This window comes from Vicia villosa, linkage group LG3 (genome assembly GCF_029867415.1).
Source record: "Vicia villosa cultivar HV-30 ecotype Madison, WI linkage group LG3, Vvil1.0, whole genome shotgun sequence".
Classification (NCBI taxonomy): Eukaryota; Viridiplantae; Streptophyta; class Magnoliopsida; order Fabales; family Fabaceae; genus Vicia; species Vicia villosa.
In genome coordinates, this window is record NC_081182.1 from 161,956,868 (window position 1) to 161,966,422 (window position 9,555).

The window sequence follows — 9,555 nt, forward strand, 5'->3', positions numbered from 1 at the left end:
TGGTCAACTATGTGTTAACCATGTCAGGGATTTAACTGTTGATGGTCAACTATGTGTTAACCATGTTACAGATGAACTGATGATGGTCAACTATGTGTTAACCATTTCAGGGATTCCACAGATGATGGTCAACTATGTGTTAACCATGTCAGGGTTTCATTTGATGATGGTCAATTATGTGTTAAACATGTTACAGATGAACTGATGATGGTCAACTATGTGTTAACCATGTCAGGGATTCAACTGATGATGGTCAACTATGTGTTAACCATGTTACAGATGAACTGACGATGGTCAACTATGTGTTAACCATGTCAGGGATTCAACTGATGATGGTCAAGTATGTGTTAACCATGTCAGGGATTCAACTGATGATTGCCAAGTATGTGTTAACCATGTTACAGATGAACTGATGATGGTCAACTATGTGTTAACCATGTCAGGGATTCAACAGATGATGGTCAACTATGTGTTAACCATGTCAGGGGTTCAACTAAGGATGGTCAAGTATGTGTTAACCATGTTAGGGATTCAACTGATGATGGTCAACTATGTGATATCCATGTTACAAATGAACTGATGATGGTCAACTATGTGTTAACCATGTCAGGGATTCAACTGATGATGGTCAACTATGTGTTAACCATGTTACAGATGAACTGATGATGGTCAACTATGTGTTAACCATGTTACAAATGAACTGATGATGGTCAACTATGTGTTAACCATGTCAGGGATTCAACTGATGATGGTCAAGTATGTGTTAACCATGTCAGGGATTCAACTGATGATGGCCAAGTATGTGTTAACCACGTTACAGATGAACTGGTGATGGTTAACTCTTTGTTAACCATGTCAGGGACTCAACAGATGATGGTCAACTATGTGTTAACCATGTAACAGATGAACAGATGATGGTCAAGTATGTGTTAACCATGTCAGGGATTCAACTGTTGATGGTCAACTATGTGTTAACCATGTTACAGATGAACTGATGATGGTCAACTATGTGTTAACCATGTCAGGGATTCAACAGATGATGGTCAACTATGTGTTTACCATGTCAGGGTTTCAACTGATGATGGTCAACTATTTGTTAACCATGTTATAGATGAATTGATGATGGTCAACTATGTGTTACCCATGTTACAGATGAAGCTCAACTATGTGTTAACCATGTCAAGGGTTCAACTGATGATGGTCAAGTATGTGTTAACCATGTCAGGGATTCAACTAATGATGGCCAAGTATGTGTTAACCATGTTACAGATGAACTGATGATGGTCAACTATGTGTTAACCATGTCAAGGATTCAACAGATGATGGTCAACTATGTGTTAACCATGTCAGGGGTTCAACTAAGGATGGTCAAGTATGTGTTAACCATGTCAGGGGTTCAACTGATGATGGCCAAGTATGTGTTAACCACGTTACAGATGAACTGATGATGGTCAACTATTTGTTAACCATGTCAGGGACTCAACAGATGATGGTCAACTATGTGTTAACCATGCCAGGGATTCAACTGATGATGGTTAAGTATGTGTTAACCATGTTACAGATGAACTAATGATGGTCGACTATGTGTTACCCATGTCAGGGATTCAACAGATGATGGTCAACTATGTGTTAACCATGTTACAGATGAACTGATAATGGTCAACTATGTGTTAACCATGTCATGGATTCAACTAATGATGGTCAAGTATGTGTTAACCATGTCAAGGATTCAACTGATGATGGCCAAGTATGTGTTAAACATGTTACCGATGAACTGATGATGGTCAACTATGTGTTAACCATGTCAGGGATTCAATAGATGATGGTCAAATATGTGTTAACCATGTCAGGGATTCAACTGATGATGGTCAACTATGTGTTAACCATGTCAGGGATTCAACAGATGATGGTCAACTATGTGTTAACCATGTCAGGGATTCAACTGATGATGGTTAAGTATGTGTTAACCATGTTACAGATGAACTAATGATGGTCGACTATGTGTTACCCATGTCAGGGATTCAACAGATGATGGTCAACTATGTGTTAACCATGTTACAGATGAACTGATAATGGTCAACTATGTGTTAACCATGTCATGGATTCAACTAATGATGGTCAAGTATGTGTTAACCATGTCAAGGAATCAACTGATGATGGCCAAGTATGTGTTAAACATGTTACCGATGAACTGATGATGGTCAACTATGTGTTAACCATGTCAGGGATTCAACTGATGATGGTCAAGTATGTGTTAACAATGTCAGGGATTCAAGAGATGATAGTCAACTGTGTGTTAACCATGTTATAGATGAACTGATAATGGTCAACTATGTGTTAACCATGTTAGGGATTCAACAGATGATGGTCAAATGCGTTAACCATGTCAAGGATTCAACTGATGATGGTCAAGTATGTGTTAACCATGTCAGGGACTCAACATATGATGGTCAACTATGTGTTAACCATGTTACAGATGAACTGATGATGGTGAAGTATGTGTTAACCATGTAAGGGATTCAACAGATGATGGTCATCTATGTGTTAACCATGTTACAGATGAACTGATGATGGTCAACTATGTGTTAACCATGTCAGGGATTCAACAGATGATGGTCAACCATGTGATAACCATGTTAGGGAATCAACTGATGATGGTCAAGTATGTGTTAACCATGTCAGGGATTCAACTGATGATGGTCAACTATGTGTCAACCATGTTACAGATGAACATATGATGGTCAACTATGTGTTAACCATGTCAGGGATTTAACTGTTGATGGTCAACTATGTGTTAACCATGTTACAGATGAACTGATGATGGTCAACTATGTGTTAACCATTTCAGGGATTCCACAGATGATGGTCAACTATGTGTTAACCATGTCAGGGTTTCATTTGATGATGGTCAACTATGTGTTAAACATGTTACAGATGAACTGATGATGGTCAACTATGTGTAACCATGTCAGGGATTCAACTGATGATGGTCAACTATGTGTTAACCATGTTACAGATGAACTGACGATGGTCAACTATGTGTTAACCATGCCAGGGATTCAACTGATGATGGTCAAGTATGTGTTAACCATGTCAGGGATTCAACTGATGATTGCCAAGTATGTGTTAACCATGTTACAGATGAACTGATGATGGTCAACTATGTGTTAACCATGTCAGGGATTCAACAGATGATGGTCAACTATGTGTTAACCATGTCAGGGGTTCAACTAAGGATGGTCAAGTATGTGTTAACCATGTCAGGGATTCAACTGATGATGGCCAACTATGTGATATCCATGTTACAAATGAACTGATGATGGTTAACTATGTGTTAACCATGTCAGGGATTCAACTGATGATGGTCAACTATGTGTTAACCATGTTACAGATGAACTGATGATGGTCAACTATGTGTTAACCATGTTACAAATGAACTGATGATGGTCAACTATGTGTTAACCATGTCAGGGATTCAACTGATGATGGTCAAGTATGTGTTAACCATGTCAGGGATTCAACTGATGATGGCCAAGTATGTGTTAACCACGTTACAGATGAACTGATGATGGTTAACTCTTTGTTAACCATGTCAGGGACTCAACCGATGATGGTCAACTATGTGTTAACCTTGTAACAGATGAACAGATGATGGTCAAGTATGTGTTAACCATGTCAGGGATTCAACTGTTGATGGTCAACTATGTGTTAACCATGTTACAGATGAACTGATGATGGTCAACTATGTGTTAACCATGTCAGGGATTCAACAGATGATGGTCAACTATGTGTTTACCATGTCAGGGTTTCAACTGATGATGGTCAACTATTTGTTAACCATGTTATAGATGAATTGATGATGGTCAACTATGTGTTAACCATGTTACAGATGAAGCTCAACTATGTGTTAACCATGTCAAGGATTCAACTGATGATGGTCAAGTATGCGTTAACCATGTCAGGGATTCAACTAATGATGGCCAAGTATGTGTTAACCATGTTACAGATGAACTGATGATGGTCAACTATGTGTTAACCATGTCAGGGATTCAACAGATGATGGTCAACTATGTGTTAACCATGTCAGGGGTTCAACTAAGGATGGTCAAGTATGTGTTAACCATGTCAGGGGTTCAACTGATGATGGCCAAGTATGTGTTAACCACGTTACAGATGAACTGATGATGGTCAACTATTTGTTAACCATGTCAGGGACTCAACAGATGATGGTCAACTATGTGTTAACCATGTCAGGGATTCAACTGATGATGGTTAAGTATGTGTTAACCATGTTACAGATGAACTAATGATGGTCGACTATGTGTTACCCATGTAAGGGATTCAACAGATGATGGTCAACTATGTGTTAACCATGTTTCAGATGAACTGATAATGGTCAACTATGTGTTAACCATGTCATGGATTCAACTAATGATGGTCAAGTATGTGTTAACCATGTCAAGGATTCAACTGATGATGGCCAAGTATGTGTTAAACATGTTACCGATGAACTGATGATGGTCAACTACGTGTTAACCATGTCAGGGATTCAATAGATGATGGTCAAATATGTGTTAACCATGTTAGGGATTCAACTGAAGATGGTCAACTATGTGTTAACCATGTCAGGGATTCAACAGATGATGGTCAACTATGTGTTAACCATGTCAGGGATTCAACTGATGATGGTCAAGTATGTGTTAACAATGTCAGGGATTCAAGAGATGATGGTCAACTGTGTGTTAACCATGTTATAGATGAACTGATAATGGTCAACTATGTGTTAACCATGTTAGGGATTCAACAGATGATGGTCAAATGCGTTAACCATGTCAAGGATTCAACTGATGATGGTCAAGTATGTGTTAACCATGTCAGGGATTCAACAGATGATGGTCAACTATGTGTTAACCATGTTATAGATGAACTGATGATGGTCAAGTATGTGTTAACCATGTAAGGGATTCAACAGATGATGGTCATCTATGTGTTAACCATGTTACAGATGAACTGATGATGGTCAACTATGTGTTAACCATGTCAGGGATTCAACTGATGATACACAAGTATGTGTTAACCATGTAAGGGATTCAACAAAGGATGGTCAACTATGTGTTAACCGTGTTACAGATGAACTGATGATGGTCAACTATGTGTTAACCATGTCAGGGATTCAACAGATGATGGTCAACCATGTGATAACCATGTTAGGGAATCAACTGATGATGGTCAAATATGTGTTAACCATGTAAGGGATTCAACTGATGATGGTCAACTATGTGTTAACCATGTCACAGATGAACATATGATGGTCAACTATGTGTTAACCATGTCAGGGATTCAACTGTTGATGGTCAACTATGTGTTAACAATGTTACAGATGAACTGATGATGGTCAACTATGTGTTAACCATTTCAGGGATTCCACAGATGATGGTCAACTATGTGTTAACCATGTCAGGGTTTCATTTGATGATGGTCAACTATGTGTTAACCGTGTTACAGATGAACTGATGATGGTCAACTATGTGTTAACCATGTCAGGGATTCAACTGATGATGGTCAACTATGTGTTAACCATGTTACAGATGAACTGATGATGGTCAACTATGTGTTAACCATGTCAGGGATTCAACTGATGATGGTCAAGTATGTGTTAACCATGTCAGGGATTCAACTGATGATGGCCAAGTATGTGTTAACCATGTTACAGATGAACTGATGATGGTCAACTATGTGTTAACCATGTCAGGGATTCAACAGATGATGGTCAACTATGTGTTAACCATGTCAGGGGTTCAACTAAGGATGGTCAAGTATGTGTTAACCATGTCAGGGATTCAACTGATGATGGTCAACTATGTGATATCCATGTTACAAATGAACTGATGATGGTCAACTATGTGTTAACCATGTCAGGGATTCAACTGATGATGGTCAACTATGTGTTAACCATGTTACAGATGAACTGATGATGTTCAACTATGTGTTAACCATGTTACAAATGAACTGATGATGGTCAACTATGTGTTAACCATGTCAGGGATTCAACTGATGATGGTCAAGTATGTGTTAACCATGTCAGGGATTCAACTGATGATGGCCAAGTATGTGTTAACCACGTTACAGATGAACTGATGATGGTTAACTCTTTGTTAACCATGTCAGGGACTCAACAGATGATGGTCAACTATGTGTTAACCATGTAACAGATGAACAGATGATGGTCAAGTATGTGTTAACCATGTCAGGGATTCAACTGTTGATGGTCAACTATGTGTTAACCATGTTATTGATGAACTGATGATGGTCAACTATGTGTTAACCATGTCAGGGATTCAACAGATGATGGTCAACTATGTGTTTACCATGTCAGGGTTTCAACTGATGATGGTCAACTATGTGTTAACCATGTTATAGATGAACTGATGATGGTCAACTATGTGTTAACCATGTCAGGGATTCAACTGATGATGGTCAACTATGTGTTAACCATGTAACAGATGAAGGTCAACTATGTGTTAACTATGTCAAGGATTCAACTGATGATGGTCAAGTATGTGTTAACCATGTCAGGGATTCATGATAACACGATTTTATATCGTATATTTAGCTTAAAATCCATAGATATTTATAGCATTTTCCACTTATTATGTTAATTTATTATGATATTACGCGAGTATTTGCTTTGTTTCAGGTTTTACACTCTGACTACGACTATTTGCGAAAAGGAAAGAAAATGGAGCTTAAATGACCAATATTTATGCCTAAAAGATGAAAAAGGAGTGCTAAAGTGAAAGAGGGGTGCAATTAGGACCCAAAAGGCCCAAAAGAGACAGTCCAGCCCACCATGGAACCAAAGGCGCGTGGCCCAAACCTTCCCAGCAAGTGGAGACGCACGTCTCCAACGTTCTTCTGCCACGTCACCAAAAGGAGACGCACGTCTCCAAGCCTTCCTACATCTTCTCCACTTGAGACGCACGTCTCAAGTCAGTCAAGGCTGCTTCCTGAAGAAACGGAGACGCACGTCTCCACACCCAGTCTGCAAAATCCCCACTTTTCACTCAACGTCACAGCAAAACCTCTCCTATAAATAGGACCTGCTACCTCACTTTCAAAGAGTCCGATTTCCTGCCAACGAAGTGCTGCCGAAATTGTACCGCGAACCGTATTTCTTTATTCTGCTTTCATTCAAACACTTATTTTCTCACAACGATTTCTACACTGGAAATTGTTGTGAACTTTTTATAGATCTAGCCTTACGTTAGATTTATCGCTTTATTGCCTTGTTTATTTTTTCTGTCTGTTTAAATTCCGAAGAACAATCCAGCCAACTTGTGGTGGAAGTTCAGTACTCGAAGATTCAATTACCATTTATTTAATTCAGGTTTTTATTTACTGCTTTAATTTATATTATTATTGCATGATATATTGTATGCCATTTACTATGCCTACTATTATGAACCGAACCGATTTATGCATGTTTAACCATATTAATATGTCTGGCTAAATTATTATGATATCGGTATGTAAAGTAAGTTAACCGTAGGGATCCGAAATAAATTGGCTTAATTATGTTTTATTAACTATCACTTGTTTTTGATCTGTATGTCTAATTTAATTAGTAAGTCTTAAAACCAATAGAGCGAAAGTTTGAGGGGTTAAGACGGTCAAAGGTTAAAATCAATAGAGCGAAAGTTTGAGATCTTTAACTGGATAGTAGACATAGGACATTAGTTTTAAGAATGGCGAAAGTGTATTAAAACTAATTAGAACTTATTTATTTTCAAAAATTGTTTTTACACCCGACGGGATGGCGAAAGCGTACGTTAGGGATATTAGCATGTTCCGAGTCAACAGAGCGAAAGTTTGAGATTAGGAGATTTAAATAGATAACAACTTCATAAAACGGGCATTTTATTAATTACGTTGTTTCCAAAAAGCTTTTCTAAAATCTAATGGGATGGCGAAAGCGTACATTAGGATTAGGACAGTAATCTAAATCAACAGAGCGAAAGTTTGAGACGAGGATTTTTAATCAATTGAATTAGTAAAGATTTTTAATTAAATTATGCAAAAGCCAATGGACCTTCGGATCACCTTAAGTTAAACGAAATACATACTGATATCTGTCTTTTATTATATTCTTAATTTTTCACTCACTTTCCCTTAGAAACAATCAAAATTTTAGTAGCCCTAGCTTTACATAGTAACCTTAGATAACGGTAGATCGATTCATAGTCCCTGTGGATTCGATATCTTTTAAAACTACACGACACGACTGTGCACTTGCAGTTATCAGATTTATAGACACGTAAATTCGCGATCAAGTTTTTGGCGCCGTTGCCGGGGACTATTTAAGTCGATATCGTAACTCACTGTTACACCGTAGAGACTAGGACAATTCTTCCCTTTCTTTCTGAACGATTGTATGCCAAATACTCGTTCACAAGGACGAGATTTAATACAACGAATTAACGAGATCGAACGTTTCATTAACGTCAAACGTCGAGCTCGCAATCTTCCCGAAGTAGCACCAATTCCGATTAATCAGGAATTGACTCTTACTGATCAAATCAATCAAATTATCCCGAAGTTAGAGATGGCTGCTATTCTTCCTCTTAGAGACTATGCCGCTCCTTCGCGCGCTGAACCGCATTCAAGTATCGCACCACCTGCGATTGAGGCAAACAATTTCGAACTCAAACCTTCGCTGGTCCAAGCTGTTCAACAGAATCAATTCTCTGGAAGCCCTGTAGACGACCCTAATCTCCATTTATCCGTGTTCGTGCAATACGCCGACACTATCAAAGCCAACAACGTTAGTTCCGAAGCTATTCGATTACGCCTCTTTCCTTTCTCCTTGAGAGATAGAGCTAGAGCGTGGCTTCAATCCCTGCCTTCCAATTCCATAACTACGTGGGACGAATTGAAGAGAGTATTCTTAGCGAGATACTTTCCGCCTAGCAAAACTGCTATGCTTAGAGGTCAAATCAACGGATTTACCCAGAAAGATAACGAATCACTCTTCGAAGCTTGGGAACGTTACAAGGACATGCTTAGAATATGCCCTCATCATGGACTCGAACCATGGCTGATCATCCATACTTTCTATGGTGGTCTCTTATATAACACTAAAATGACTATAGATGCCGCTGCTGGCGGAGCATTAATGGACAAACCCCATGATGAAGCATACAAACTCATAGAGAACATGGCACAAAACCATTACCAATGGGGTGGAGAACGAGCCGCTCTAGAGAAAGCCCAAACCAAAGGAGGAATGTACGAAATAAGTCGTATAGACCGCGTTAACGCTAAAGTAGACGCTTTAACTCAAAAGATCGAGAACTTAACCATCACTCCTTCAGCCACCGCTGCTGCTGTAACACCTAACTGCGAGATTTGTGGATTGACTGGACATGTAGTTGCCGAATGCCAACTCTTGACTGGAGTCCCATCTGATCAAGTAAACTATGCTCAAGGAAACCCTTATTCTAACACGTACAACCCTGGATGGAAAAACCACCCGAACTTTTCTTATAAGAACAACAA

At 38.8% G+C, this 9,555-nt stretch overlaps 1 non-coding gene across 1 annotated transcript; it reads right to left on the reverse strand.

Moving 5' to 3' along the window:
* Positions 1–8,977: 8,977 nt before the first annotated feature.
* LOC131593707 (small nucleolar RNA R71) lies at positions 8,978–9,084 on the reverse strand. The gene has a single exon (XR_009281091.1). It is a non-coding gene; the product is annotated as a small nucleolar RNA R71 (small nucleolar RNA).
* Between the last annotated feature and the right edge of the window lie 471 nt (positions 9,085–9,555).